At 33.4% G+C, this 14,708-nt stretch overlaps 1 long non-coding RNA gene and 1 pseudogene across 2 annotated transcripts; both read left to right on the forward strand.

Annotated features, from left to right (window-relative positions):
- The first annotated feature begins 1,125 nt into the window (after positions 1 to 1,125).
- LOC115950503 lies at positions 1,126 to 6,359 on the forward strand. 2 transcript variants are annotated; one of them, XR_004083052.1, is made up of 4 exons: positions 1,126 to 1,401; positions 4,536 to 4,695; positions 4,844 to 4,883; positions 5,360 to 6,359. It is a non-coding gene; the product is annotated as an uncharacterized LOC115950503 (long non-coding RNA). The 2 variants fall into 2 exon arrangements; XR_004083053.1 differs by having other exon boundaries at positions 4,639 to 4,695.
- Positions 6,360 to 9,591: 3,232 nt separating this feature from the next.
- On the forward strand, positions 9,592 to 13,024 carry LOC115994021 (annotated as a pseudogene).
- The last annotated feature ends 1,684 nt before the right edge of the window (positions 13,025 to 14,708 follow it).

Here is a 14,708-nt window from a genome sequence, read left to right on the forward strand (position 1 = left end):
TGATTACACCTAGCATCATTGTATATGAACGCTAAAATACAAATATATTCGTAACAGATTAATGGTGAAATATGTCTAGTATTCCATAGCAAAAGTGATTCTCATTAGGATTTGAAATCATGAAAAACAAATAAACTAACAAAAAAAAATATTCAAAAGATTTTATTTCCTTTTCAAATTAGTGGTGAAGGGAAAAATAAAACTACAGCTCCCCAATCTTTAATCTCTCTCTCTATATATCTTCATTGAGGCATTCCCTTAAAAAAAAATCATCAACATTGTTAATCAATGCAATAAACCCCAAAATGCAAGAGAGTAGGGAAAACCGATTAAAAAAAGGTATTAAAAAAAAGGGTCAAAAAATTTTATCACCTTCAGCCTTGCAGTAAGGTTGCTCTCTAAGAAGCCTGGCTCACTCCATAATGGTTTGAAACCACCTACAAATCAAAAAATCTCAAATTAAATTGCAGAATTTTTTTTTAGCTTTTCCGGTTTAGAGTTTTGTTTTTCTCTTTCTAAACGTAGGATTATAACTTATAAGTCGAATAAAAGGAGGCTGTGAGTAAACAAACTTCCCAAAGAAGCCCTATGCCTTACATTTTCTTCTCGTTGACTTCCTCTTCCTTACGTGGCTTTCTAAGATAATTCCACTCTGGTCAGATTTCCTTCTGGATTTTTTGATATATTTTGAAATTTCAAAGATGAAAGATATATTAGATCAAGTTAAACTCAAGCCTTAACAAACCACAATTTAGATGCAAACACAAACCATTTGCAACTTAAAGCCAAGTCTCAGATGGTACTGACTATAGAAGCAAAGTGTAAAGATAGAGACCAGAGTAGAGAAGGAAGAAACTAAACCACAAATGGTCTAGGGTTTTCAGTTTTTAGGTTTCTTGCGTATGGTTATATAGAGTAGTTTTGTTTAAAAAAATAATAAATATATAAGATATAAAACCTAAAATAAAAAGAAAATTAAAATAGTGGTGACATGGAAAATTGTGGGAGTTTCAAAAGTTTCGGTTTTATATATAGAGAGAGAGAGAGAGAGAGAGAGAGAGAGAGAGAGAGAGAGAGAGAGAGAGAGAGAGAGAGAGATTAACCGCATAAGTCAATTAAAAAAAAAAGCCTTGCTTGCTGTACGGAGAAAGAGGAAGAGAACAGAGTCTGGTAAAAATACAAACGAAAGGCTTGAGAAAGATACAATCACAAAACCGCCAGGCTTAGAACACCAAAACCGCAGGCACACACAGTTTTTTCGCCGCCATCTGTTCCCTCGCCAGACTCAGAACACCAAAACCGCAGGCACACACAGGAATTGAGATTGAGGAAGAGAAATCTAAGTGCCATTGTCGATCAGGCCATTTACCTGCCATCATCAGATCGCCGAAACTGCCACCGGTAATTTTTTTCCCCTTTTTTAGATATGGGTATGAAATATGACTTAGTTTTTGGGTATTTTGGTTGGATAGGTATAGATTTAGATATTTGCTTTGATGTTTTGGGATTTTCTGTTACGGTTTGTAGATTTCAGATTTTGATGTTGTTTGTTTTGTTTTTTTTTTCCCCTTTCTTAGATCTGGGTATGAAATATGACTTAGTTTTTGGGTATTTTGGTTGGATAGGTATAGATTTAGACATTTGCTTTGATGTTTTGGGATTTTCTGTTGCGGTTTGTAGATTTCAGATTTTGATGTTGCTTGTTTTGTTATGGATATGTTTATTTAATTTAGGGAAAGGATGATTTTCTCTATGTGGTGATGGAACATCTGAGAATGAATGGGGGCATATTGGGGAAGCTTGATACTGTAGATGTGGCTGATGTCATATGCATAGTTTTATTATTTCAACAAATCATTAGACGTTAATAATTGAGAATTCATATAGTCTGATGGTTATACATTATCATTTTTCTGATGTTTATAACCATTCACTAAGTCGAACAAAGTAATGGTTAATAGCACAAGATTTAAAAGTAATGTACTAATGTTAGTCAATCTATAAGTTCAATTAAAAGGGAGAGGAAAAGAATAACAAATTGCTATATAACATCATAGATACAGTTGATCTAATTGAAATTATTGTTTTCTTCAATTATTTACCGTCTTCTTTAAAATAGAAACATAGAAATAAGTGACAAAGATTTGGTTAAATGGTGTGTTGTTGACAATTCAACCCATATTTTCAATGTTTTCTTAGGCTTCTTTTGCAGTATTTCTTTCATTTTTCTCTGCTGCAATTTATAACTGCTATGATTTATTTTTTAAGCAATCAGAAATAACGGCTGCAACTATATAGATTGTCCTCTTTGCAGTTTCACTAAAAATAGTTAGGTATACAAAAGTGCTCACCACAGCCAAGAAAGAAAGCCAAAAATCCATAAACTGATACCAAAGCAATAGTAAAAGTGTTAAACTTGAAACCAAAATCTTATGAACAGTCACTAACGCTCTGTTTGTTTCGATATAAAATATTTTCCGTAAAATATTTTCCTATTTTCAAGTGTTTGATTGCATGTAAAATGTAGTCAAAGTTGTAAAATATTTTCCTTTGACTAAAACTTTGTGGGTAAAAACTTGTAAAATATTTTACCAAAAAAGCAAGTGTAAAATATTTTACAAAAATCTCACAGCCTCACACCTGACTCTCTCTCCCTTTCTCGTACTTTACTCATCCTCTCTCACACTAGCCCAAACCAGTAACAACACCCTCCGGCCACTGTCCGCCTCCACTCCGCCTGCACCCTTCGCCGCCCTTCACCTCCATTCTGGTGGCACCACCATCAGATTTCGGTCTGTTTTGTCATTGGAGAAGTCGCCGTGAGAGGCTCGAGGTAGCCTTATCACCGCTGCTCCATTGCTTGTTGGTTGGATCTGGTTTTGAAAGCTACAAACGCCACTGTTAAGATCTCTGATTTGGAATCGCTGAGAGTGAGTGGGTTTTTTGTTCCTTCACGATCTGGGTTTCTAGGATGGCTTAAGGGTTGCGGTGGGAGGCTAGGTGGGTTTGTGGGTAGTGGTGGTTGGGCGGGCTGCGATGGCTGGTTGGCTTTTATTGATTTCTTCTCTCCGATTTGTGATTTAGGTGGCTGGTGGTGACTGTGGTGATTGGGTTTGTGGTGGTTGGTGGTTGGTGGTTTGTATTTGCATTTTCTAGTATTGAGGTCAATCCAAACACTTGAAAATTTTTTCTTGAAAATGTTTACACGTAAAATTTTTTACATTTGCAAATATTTTACGTCGAAACAAACAGAGCGTAATTGTCATTGAAATTAAAAGAAGCCACCAACTCACCTGAAGTTAAATAGGGTCTTTTATTGTCCTTGGTGAAACATTATTATCTATTGTGTGATGGAAAAAGCCAAAACAATCATTGAAATAATTAACTCAAGTGCTCTTTTTCAACCTTTGGAATTATAATATGTTATAATAACTTTTCGAATATAGTATTCATACAATGTAGAATATTCACGCTTTTTTTTTTTTTTTACATTTATTATTAAAATTATGATAGTTCATGTAAAATTAGAAAGCTTTTATGTATAAACAATACTTTTATAAGAAATTTTCCATACCAATGCATCTTTATTGCATTTTTTGTATAAGTTTTATAGTTTAAAGAGTTAATTAACAAAACTGATAGGAGAAAATTTCCATGATCATATGTTATACATGGGGCTGAAAAAACCTTATGAAATCTACAAATATTTCTGCAATTTGAAACATGAAGTCTTTTCAATTTCAACTCTCTCAAGCCTCTTAGGCTTTGTATGTTATCACGGAAAATGAGTGGGAGTTTCCTTCTAATATAAGAAGGTCAATTTATATTTTTTTTTATTGATCTTTTTTGTTTGTTTCAATTTATTACAGAACTTGCACTTGCATTTGTGTATAAAGAAAAGTAGGTATATTCCTAATGAGGATGAGTTATGTAATTTAATAGTCTTTTGTTGTATATTTGCTCTTCAAAGTGCTTATTACAAGTGGCTATTTTGGATGTCATATTGGATTTTTATAGATTTTTCGTGTTGTATTCTATTTTAGTTGAGAATCTGTTTGGGTATTAAGTTGGGGAAAAAACTGTAGCAAAGTAAAAGTTAGTTCAATTAGTTTTGATGGTATTATTATTATTATTATTCACAAATGCAGAAGTGTGACTAATGAAAAATCTATAACTGATTCAGGAAATTCTAGGAGTCCTGATGTGAAGCTCTAAAAAAATATGTGGTCAATATCAGTTATAAGCATTTTTATTTGTCTCTATTGAACCATTAGTTTGATAGTTTTTTCTTTTCTAATCATTAGTTTGATAGTTACATCCAATATCAGGTTTGGTTACATTTACATTTGTTAATCTTTTTCTCATGAGATGATAGGATACAAAAATGGGGTTATGTGCCTCTTGCAATATTTAAGCATGCGTTGGAGGTTGTGTTCTATATAAGTTAGATTTTATTTCTTTTTGTTGTCTTATGCTTCTTCTCCTCTCTTTTTATTTATTTATTTTTATTTTTAAGAAAGTAAATATGTGTGTAGGGTGGTATACCATTGTTTAACAATTTCTCTTTGGAGTATCTTCGTGAATTCCGAAGAAGGAAGGTCGTGGATACTTTGCTAATGCTTGCTATACGTAGGGCAGAATTTGGACATTGATGCTGAAATATATCCAAGGGCAGAATTCGGATATTGATTCAAAGTAATTGTTTATTCAAGTAATTACAAGTAATTGTGATTTTAATGCTAGTCCACTTGACACTTTTCTTAGTTTTCTTTGATTCAATGTTTCTGGTACTTTTAAGGATTGTGATGCGTCAATAATTTTTTTTTTTTTTTTTTTCTACTAGATTGTGATTCGGTGCTGACACTGTTCCTTTATCAGTAAAGGTAAATGCCACATCCCTTCTTACGTATGTAAGTCAATATTTTTGTAGTTGAACCAAGTATATGAGAAGATAAAATCATGAAACTCACTGATCAAAATGTTCCACCTATATCGTAAATTAAGATCCAATTTTGTGTCATGTACCCAGTTTTAACTTTATAAATTTTTGAGCCAATAAGTTATTGGTTCAAAAGTCGAAGAGACCGTGCATAAGTCTCTCTCTCTCATAGACCCATTGATCTCCAAAGGTTTTTATTTTTTATTTTTTTCCCCTTCGTCTCCATGCTTACAGGTGAAAATTTCAACCCCATTTTTAATCATAAAACTTTAGTTCTTCATATAAGTGAGTTTATGTTATCTGTATTTGTTTTCAGGTCAACTCAAACCATCTTTAGTGTGTTATTCACATTAATTAATTAATTCTCTTAAGCTCTTCAATGCCTGCAAATTTTCTGAATATATACTGATGCTGAATTAGGTACCAGAAGGGTACTGCAACAACTTATGCTTGCGTTATTTGTAATTATATCTAGGTAATCTACTTCTTTTTGTAAGTCTAATGATTTTTAATTTCTCATGATTTTAATTTTGTCATAGGATTCACTGTTACTTATTCTGCTCCAACGAGACATGCTATACTCCAAAAAGAATTTTCTCTCATGTGTGCTATTTATTGGTCTTTCACTCTGAATGTTTGCCTAAATAACACCCACTGCTCTTTCTCTTTTTTCAATTCATAAAAACATCAAACAAATCATTATTTTCAAAATAGAGAAGAGAGCATTTTCTATCATATGTTACATATTGCTGGACTAAACATATGGGTTTTTTAATGCACCTTTAAGACCATGGAAAGCAGAGATCAAATGTTATTGTTTTATAATCAATCTTCTGGTCTCTTTTATGGCTATTTAATAAAATGATCTGATATATACTTTTTTTTTTTTTGGGTTTAATTGAGGATTACATGGTTTGGTAGATTGGAGTCTCATATATCCCCCAAATTTCAGGTACCTTTTTCTTTCTCCTTGGTTGGCTAGAAGTTCAAGAAAATGTTAATGTTGAATTTGGCATAATTGATGTTATTTTGGGTTAGCATTAGGCGCTATCATTTGCCCAGTCAGTAGGCACAAAACCATCAATATAGATCATTAGATAGCTCATGATGCAATCTTTTCAAAATAATTTGTTTTGGTCTTACCAGTCTACCAATTTGAGATTCTGAAGTGATTTGTTTCAATTGCATTGGCATAGTCATGATTTGCTTCAAATGATTGTATGAGAATAAAAGGAATTATTTGATGAAGAAGAAGCAAATGAAGAAGAATAATGCACTTGCAATAATGGTTTTGTAATATGAATATATATTATGAAACATTCATATACATGTTAAAAAAAAAAAAACCAAATTTGTTAAACATTGTGCTCTTTTAAAGTACTCACTACCATAAAGTGCTAATTGCGTAAGGTGCTTGTGATTTGCTTATTTTGTTTTGGAGCATTAGGGATTTTCACCCTTGATTTTAATAACCAGAATTCAACATGCATGCTTTAGAATGTATGGTAATTATAATTTTTTTGTGAAGGGGATTATGGAATTTTTTGGGACAAACTGATAGGTTAGGATGGTATGATTCCTTTCTACTTATCTCATTCTTCGTATTAGATTTTGTCCATTTACTGTCTTTATCTTTCAATTGGTTCGGATTTGCATGTTTTAGCAAGCTTTTTTCTTTACAAATTAATTTTATTAGCCAAATTTCCCTTCTACTTATTTCATATTTCAATAACCGTATTCTCTCAAACCCACAACCTTAAAATAAATAAATAAACCTTGAACCAAATCTGCATTAGTTATGACTTATGAGATTTCAATTAACATTTTTTCTAGATCATGTGTTGATGCGAGGTTGGTTATTCTCTAAACAAGTGTATGTCTGTGTTTTTTTTCTTTTCATGAGCTTAAAAGGTGGCATTCTTTCTTTCTTGGTTGTCGCTGCTTGACTATAACATCCAAGCAACATTCTTCTCCCCAACCTATCCTTGCACTAAAAAATGAAGCCAGTCAATTTTAATTCTTTTAGAAGAACACCTGTACTTTAGCATCATTATTTGAACAACTAGCCATCCACTCCCTTCCATATTTTACCATCACATTAAGTGAAATAGACCACCCTTCATAAACAAATTTGTTCTTCAAAAAACACGGAGTCCCATGAAAAGCATTAATACAATGTTTTACATGAGATGCATTAATACAATGTTCAAATTTGACCACTAAAGGATGTTAAAGGGTCTAAATGAAATATATTAAGTGATTGTTTTCTAATTCATAAAATGATCTTGCGCATTGCGTGGATTAAACGCTAATTTAAATAATTAGAAGGTTAAAAGAGTAATTAACAATATATATATATATATATGAGAGAGAGAGAGAGAGAGAGAGTGTGTGTCCGGTTAGGTTAGGTTAGGCAGAGTTGTCAATTCGAATCCACTTACCCAAACCAATTGGGGGAGGTATCTACTTCATTTTTTCGTACCAATTGCCATTTCATAAAGATTGAAATTTGGTGCCATTGAAGTTGGCGGAAGTTATTACTCTTGAATTTGGAAGTTGAACTACTGTTGACCACTTTAATTATTTGCGTGAACCTTACTACGGGCAATATTTTTCAAAAAATTCAAACATTTCTAGGTAGTGACAAAATATTTAAAAATCATAATTTTCTTATTGGCATAAAAGGAAGTCATAGTATCATTTTCTAAGAAAAAGTTTGGTAAATAGAAGCTCCTTCCTGCCCCAACCTATGCTCTATGGGTGTTTCAGAGTAAAGGTCTGAGTTTACTTAAATGAAACGAGTAATGTATTGATTTGTGAGTGTTATGTTAATTTTTTTTTGGACAAATCTATATTCTATTTTAGTTAGGAGGGGAAAAAAAGTAAGGCTTTCTTAAAGAAAAATCTAAATATCCAAGTAAGACTAGCTAAACATTTATACGTGATTTGGAAAATCATAATTAATTTTTATTATATCGTCCACATTTTTTATTTGAGAGAGATTATTGTCCACATTTGAATTTATACAAGACTAACTTCCAACTAAAAAAAAAACTCTAGCTTCATATAATTTATTATCAAGAAAACTAATTGTAATGCAAGTTAACTTATTTGAATATGTAATAGCATATTCCAAATCTAATCTAACTAATTTGAATGAATCACAACTGACTAAAAACACTATACCAATAATTAACTAATTCAAATAAGCCACGTAACATTCCTTTTCCTCTAAGAAAATACCATTGAACTCCAAATATAATATAGGTTCTAAAATTTCAACTCGTGACGTGTGGTCTCCAATCACATTAAAATGAGTACTCTCACTTCACGATTTTGGGTAAGTATGAAATGATCGAGTTGTCTCAAGTAGTTTCTTTCATGTTCTAGAATAATTTCATCTTCTTTTCCAAAAACAAAAAAGAGAGAGAATATTTTGTGTCGGTTTGGATTCGGTGATTACGTTTTTATTTCAGCGTTTTCTTTTTTTTTTCAGCGTTTTCTTTTTTTTTTTTTCACGAGGGAGACAAAATTTACTGTTTACAATTATAGTATTACTGTTTATGTACTATAGCAGTATTATTTATGTACTGTTCATGGGATCTAAGTCACTTTATTCAGAAAAAAATATTGAAAATAGGTCTAACAGTACTATTCTCATATTTAAAATTTATTTTACTACAATGTTTTTAGTTTTCAATTTTAACAAAAATAAATTCAATCCAAACGGATCTTTACGTCATTAAAACCAAAACAAACAAGTTGAATTGTCCAAGAGTTCCGACCATTGCCATTTCAAACCAAGTATGACTTTGTTACCATTTGTTACCAGCTTAAAAAAACACAGTAAAAGCGAAAGCGCGTATGACATGACATCCAATTTAATATTGATAGGAATAGGAGCGAGGGTTGGCCCTCAAATGAAATCGCAACGCATCAGCCAAGATGTATAGATGTTTCATCGTTATACTTGCATAATAAGATATTTATTAAACAGATTTAATTTGACCGAAACGCGCAGCGAACAACTTTATATATGTCAACGTATCCCTTTTTCCATCTCATCTCAGCTCCAATTCTTTGCCTTCTAAAATTACTACACGTACGTACGTACTCAAACTCCTTTGCTTTCCGATAGCCCCAGAGATCTTATACCTTCTGCTTCCCATTTCCAAACCAACGCTTCCACCCTTCTTCAAATTTCAGCTCCAAATTCTTTCTTAAAAACTATTTGCTATCTCCATTCTCTTTTGCATTAATTATTGCTCCTTTTTTTTCCTAATAATATCGTTCTCTGTCACAATTATATCATTTTGGGTACGTAGAATACTATAATTTTATTTATTCTTACTACTATATTGTCAATATTCTCTTATACTAATTTGCTTTATTTTACTTTACTCCTATTCTATTCCAACTTCCAAGTTAAAAAAAAAAATATATATATATATATATATATATATTTGTATAATTTTATTTTATTTTCGAAACAAAATTAAAGCAAGATTTTAAAAAGTTATATATACTCAAGTAAATAAAATAAAGTTAGGCACACAAATCCTTTTTTCATAAACCAAATATCTATAGTAATTCTTTTGTTTTGATTGTTTTTTTTAAATTTCCTAAAAACCTTTTTGCTCATTCATCCTTTTAAAATTTACTCGTGAAAAATATTTGTTTGCTTTTCTTGCCTTCTAATTACTACATTGTCAATTCCTTGCTTTCTTAAAGAGATTATTTTATAGCAAGCTACTAAATTTTCGTACATTCATCCTTTGCTTCCCTAACCATGCCTACTATTAGTATTATCCTAGACAACTTGGAGTCCATTCAATCTTTACTTAATGTACCAAACACCCTTAGTGAACCCAAAAAGAGATGGCGCTCGGCTTTTGTTTCCATCTATTATTATAGAGCCTTTCTATCTCTTATCAAGACTTCCCTATCAAAGAAGAAAAATACCAAGATTTCACCCTCCCAATCTTTCATAATTTTGGATCTCAATCAAGACAACAGGCTGAAAACTGATCAAGCAAGTCTCACAAAAATCGATCAAAAAATTCTCACAGAGCTTGTGAAAGAGAAAAACATTGAAAAGCTCCAACTTATTGGAGGAGTTGATAGACTGGCATCCGGCCTTAAAACCAATGTTGAAAGCGGGATTCAAGGCAATATTGAAGACATTGCTCACCGACACGAGACTTTTGGCACAAACACGTACAAAAGACCGCCCACAAAGAGCTTCTTTCATTTTGTGGTGAAAGCCTTCAAGGATCTTACCATTCTCATCCTTCTAGGCTGTGCTGTTCTTTCTCTTGTGTTTGGCATCAAAGAAAATGGAATAAAAGAAGGGTGGTATGACGGTGGAAGCATATTTGTTGCTATATTTCTAGTCATTGCTGTTTCCACCATAAGTAACTTTCGGCAAAACAGACAATTTGACAAGTTATCCCAAGTCAGCAACAATATCCAAATTGAAGTAGTAAGAGCTGGGAGGCGTCAACAAATTTCAATATTTGAAATTGTCGTTGGAGATGTCATTTGCTTAAAGATTGGAGATCAAGTTCCAGCAGATGGGCTATTCTTAGACGGGCATTCATTGCAAGTGGACGAATCTAGCATGACAGGGGAAAGTGACCATGTAGAAGTAAATTGTAGTCATCCATTTTTGTTTTCTGGTACTAAGGTGGTTGATGGCTACGCTAGGATGCTTGTCACTTCGGTTGGGATGAATACAATATGGGGCGAGATGATGAGCTCAATCAGCCGCGATACCAATGAACAAACACCTTTACAAGTTCGGCTCAACAAGTTAACTTCATCAATAGGTAAGGTTGGTTTGGCAGTTGCTTTCCTAGTACTCGTAGTTTTGTTGGTTTGATACTTCACTGGGAATACTACAGATGAGAATGGAAATAAAGAGTTCAACGGCAGCAGCACCAAGGCTGATGACATACTAAATGATGTGGTGGGATTTGTAGCTGCTGCAGTTACTATAGTCGTGGTTGCAATTCCAGAAGGTTTGCCTTTGGCTGTGACACTTACACTTGCTTATTCCATGAAAAGAATGATGGCTGATCAGGCAATGGTGCGGAAGCTCTCTGCTTGTGAGACCATGGGCTCTGCCACCACCATTTGTACTGACAAAACAGGCACCCTCACTCTGAATAAAATGAAGGTGACTAAGTTTTGGCTAGGGAAAGAATCTTTTGCACCAGCTACTTACTCATCAATCACTCCATATATTCTTGAACTGCTACAAGAAGGAGTAGCTCTAAACACAACCAGTAGTGTTTACAGGCTTACTTCAGGGTCTGAAATTGAGTTCTCAGGCAGTCCCACTGAACAAGCAATTCTTTCATGGGCTGTTCTGGAGCTAAACATGGAAATGGAACAATTGACGCAAAGTCGTAAAATTCTTTACGTTGAAGCATTCAATTCACAGAAGAAACGAAGTGGAGTCATAACAAGGAGAAAGACAGACAATACAATCCACGTACAATGGAAAGGAGCTGCAGAGATGATATAGAAAATGTGTTCAAGTTACTATGATGCTTCTGGAATTATGAAAGATCTAGATGATAGTGAAAAGATGAAATTCGAACAAAGAATTCAAGGTATGGCAGCCAACAGCCTCCGGTGCATTGCTTTTGCACATAAGCAAATTTCAGAAGAAGATCAAGAACATGATATGGAGCAAAAGAAGATAGAAGAAGATGGTCTGACCCTATTAGGACTGGTGGGTATTAACTATTAAGGACCCATGTCGTCCTGGGGTAAAGAAGGCTGTGGAAGATTGCCAAAATGCACGTGTGAAAATCAAAATGGTCGCTGGAGACAATGTTTTCACAGCAAAAGCTATTGCCACTGAATGTGGAATATTGAGGTTTGATCAAGACATGAGTGGAGCAGTGGTAGAAGGCATTGAATTCAGAAACTACACACCAAAGGAGAGAATGGAGAAAGTTGATAATATTTGTGTGATGGCAAGGTCATCTCCCTTTGACAAGCTACTGATGGTAGAATGTTTGAAACAAAAAGGCCATGTGGTTGCAGTCACTGGGGATGGCACAAACGATGCACCAGCATTGAAAGAAGCTGACATAGGGCTTTCAATGGGAATTCAGGGCACTGAAGTGGCCAAGGAGAGCTCAGATATTGTCATTTTGGATGACAACTTTGCCTCTGTTGCCACAATTTTAAGGTGGGGAAGATGTGTGTACAACAATATCCAAAAGTTCATTCAGTTCCAACTCACCGTGAATGTTGCTGCTCTTGTGATCAACTTTGTGGCAGCTGTCTCAGCTGGTGAAGTCCCATTAACAGCAGTTCAATTATTATGGGTGAACCTAATTATGGACACATTGGGTGCTCTAGCTCTTGCAACAGAGAAGCCCACCGAGGAGTTGATGACGAAGCCACCAGTAGGTTGAACTGAACCACTTATTACCAATATAATGTGGAGAAATCTCTTAGCCCAAGCATTGTATCAGATTATCGTCCTCCTGACCTTGCAATTCAAAGGTGAATCAATCTTTGGTGTGACTGAGAAGGTAAATGACACGTTGATCTTCAATACTTTCGTCCTTTGTCAAGTATTGAATGAATTCAATGCAAGAAAGCTTGAGAAGAAGAATGTGTTTAAAGGGATACATAAGAACAAGTTGTTTTTGGGGATCATAGCCATAACCATAGTCCTTCAGGTGGTGATGGTAGAATTTTTGAAGAAGTTTGCAGGTACAGAAAGGTTGAATTGGGGGCAATGGGGTGAGTGCATTGGATTTGGAATAGTATCTTGGCCGATTGGTTGGATTGTGAAGTGGATACCTGTTCCAAAAAGACCATTTCTCAGCTACCTAAACATGAAAAAGATGCAAGGACTTCCAACCCCATTTTCGTTCATATTGAAGACAAGCCCAAGGTTGATTGGTGTCTGATTGCTTGTAATTATGTATTGGAGCCAGGTGACCAGGTCGCTGAGTAGATGAATTTTTTTTTAGGAAGATTGTGGATGATATTTCATTTGTTTGTATATGATGTACTGTATTTAGTTAGCATATGATGATGTATTTCAATTCAAATATATGGAGAGTTTGATATATATATATATATATATATATATATATATTTATATTCATGATTTGATCTTTAATACTTTCGTCCTTTCTCAAGTCTCAATGAGTTCAATGCAAGAAAGCTCGAGAAGAAGAACCTCTTTAAAGGGATACATTGGAACAAGTTGTTTATGGGATCATTGCCATAAAGATAGTCCTTCAAGTGGTTATGGTAGAATTTTGTAGAATTTTTGAAGAACTTACCAAATATGGAAAGGTTAAATTGGGGGCGATGGGGTGCATGCATCGGAATTGCAGTAGTGTCTTGGCCAATCATTTAGATTGTCAAGTGGATACTTGTCTTGGCCAATCAGATTTTGCACCAGGCTTATCCCATGGAAAGCAACAAGCGACTGGGAAGTGTAACCCCTCCAAATCTGTGCAAAATCCTTTCAACCGCGGTTCTTCCTTAGGTCTTTTCTCAATATGCATTCTCTTGGCTTTCTAAGCCAAACTTTGATGCTTTGTAATTTTTTTTTTTAATTCATATAGTAGCATTAGAAATATGCAAGTATTTAATGTCATAATATTAATAAAAATATTTTATTAATTTATTGCTTTTCATATCTAAAGAACATTTTGTTCGAATGTAACTTAAATTTAAGGGCCCATTTAGTTGGATGGATTTTTGGGATGGAAAAGGGGGACGGAAAAGGGGAGAGAAAGTGATTTTTTAGAGTGTTTGATTGGGTGGATTTTAAAAGGGAAAGGTAGTGAAGCTCGTGTGTTTTTTTTTTTGGCCCACCAAAATGTTTTCTTTCCAAATTAAGAAGAAAACTTGAGAGAAATCACAGAACAACAGTTCCATGACTATGAAGACGAAAATGCCCATGTGAACATTTCACACGAGTTCTTTCTTTTCTTTTCTTTTTCTTTTTCTTTTTTCTGGTTTTTGTCTTTTTAATTTACTCATCTTTCAATTCTTTTCTTTTCTTTTTTCTTTTTCTTAGGTTTTCTTCTTCTTCTTTGGTTTTTGTCTTTTTCTAGTACTTTTCATTTGGATTTTTTTTTTTTGGTACTTCTTTTGGTTCATCCTTCTTTTTATTTTATTTTTTCCATTAGTTTTGGTTTTTTTTTTGTTCATCTTTTTTTCGGTGCTAAGTTGTTACTTTCTTTTTTTTAATATGGGCATGATAGTAAATTTATACAAACCATATTTTCCATCTTCTCATTTTTCTTCTCTACAAAATATATATATATATATATATATTCATTCCTCATCTTTTTCACCTCTCCGACCAAACATCATGAGAGAAAACTAAAATATTTTCTATTCTCCCATTTTTTCATCCCCTTTCAATTTTCTCTCCTCACTTTTTCATCTTCCCAACCAAACGGACCCTAAATCATAACACCAAGAATTGTTATTACTTATTACTTGCTAAACATTAACATGGACAACGAAAGTTATACAACAATTGAAGCTATGTGCTATGAACCTAAACAAATAGAAAGGACCTTTAGAGCATTTACATCGGTTTATACTTTATACAAACAAAAAAAAAAAAAAAAAAAATCTATTTTAAAACAAAAACTTACTTTTTTCTATTTTATTTAATAATTTCTCGAAACACCTACATTTGATTATCTATTTTATACTCTATTTTTATTAAAATATTATTTCCTCATCTAATTTTATTATTTCTCCCAAATTA

This window comes from Quercus lobata, chromosome 6 (genome assembly GCF_001633185.2).
Source record: "Quercus lobata isolate SW786 chromosome 6, ValleyOak3.0 Primary Assembly, whole genome shotgun sequence".
In the NCBI taxonomy this organism is placed as follows: domain Eukaryota; kingdom Viridiplantae; phylum Streptophyta; class Magnoliopsida; order Fagales; family Fagaceae; genus Quercus; species Quercus lobata.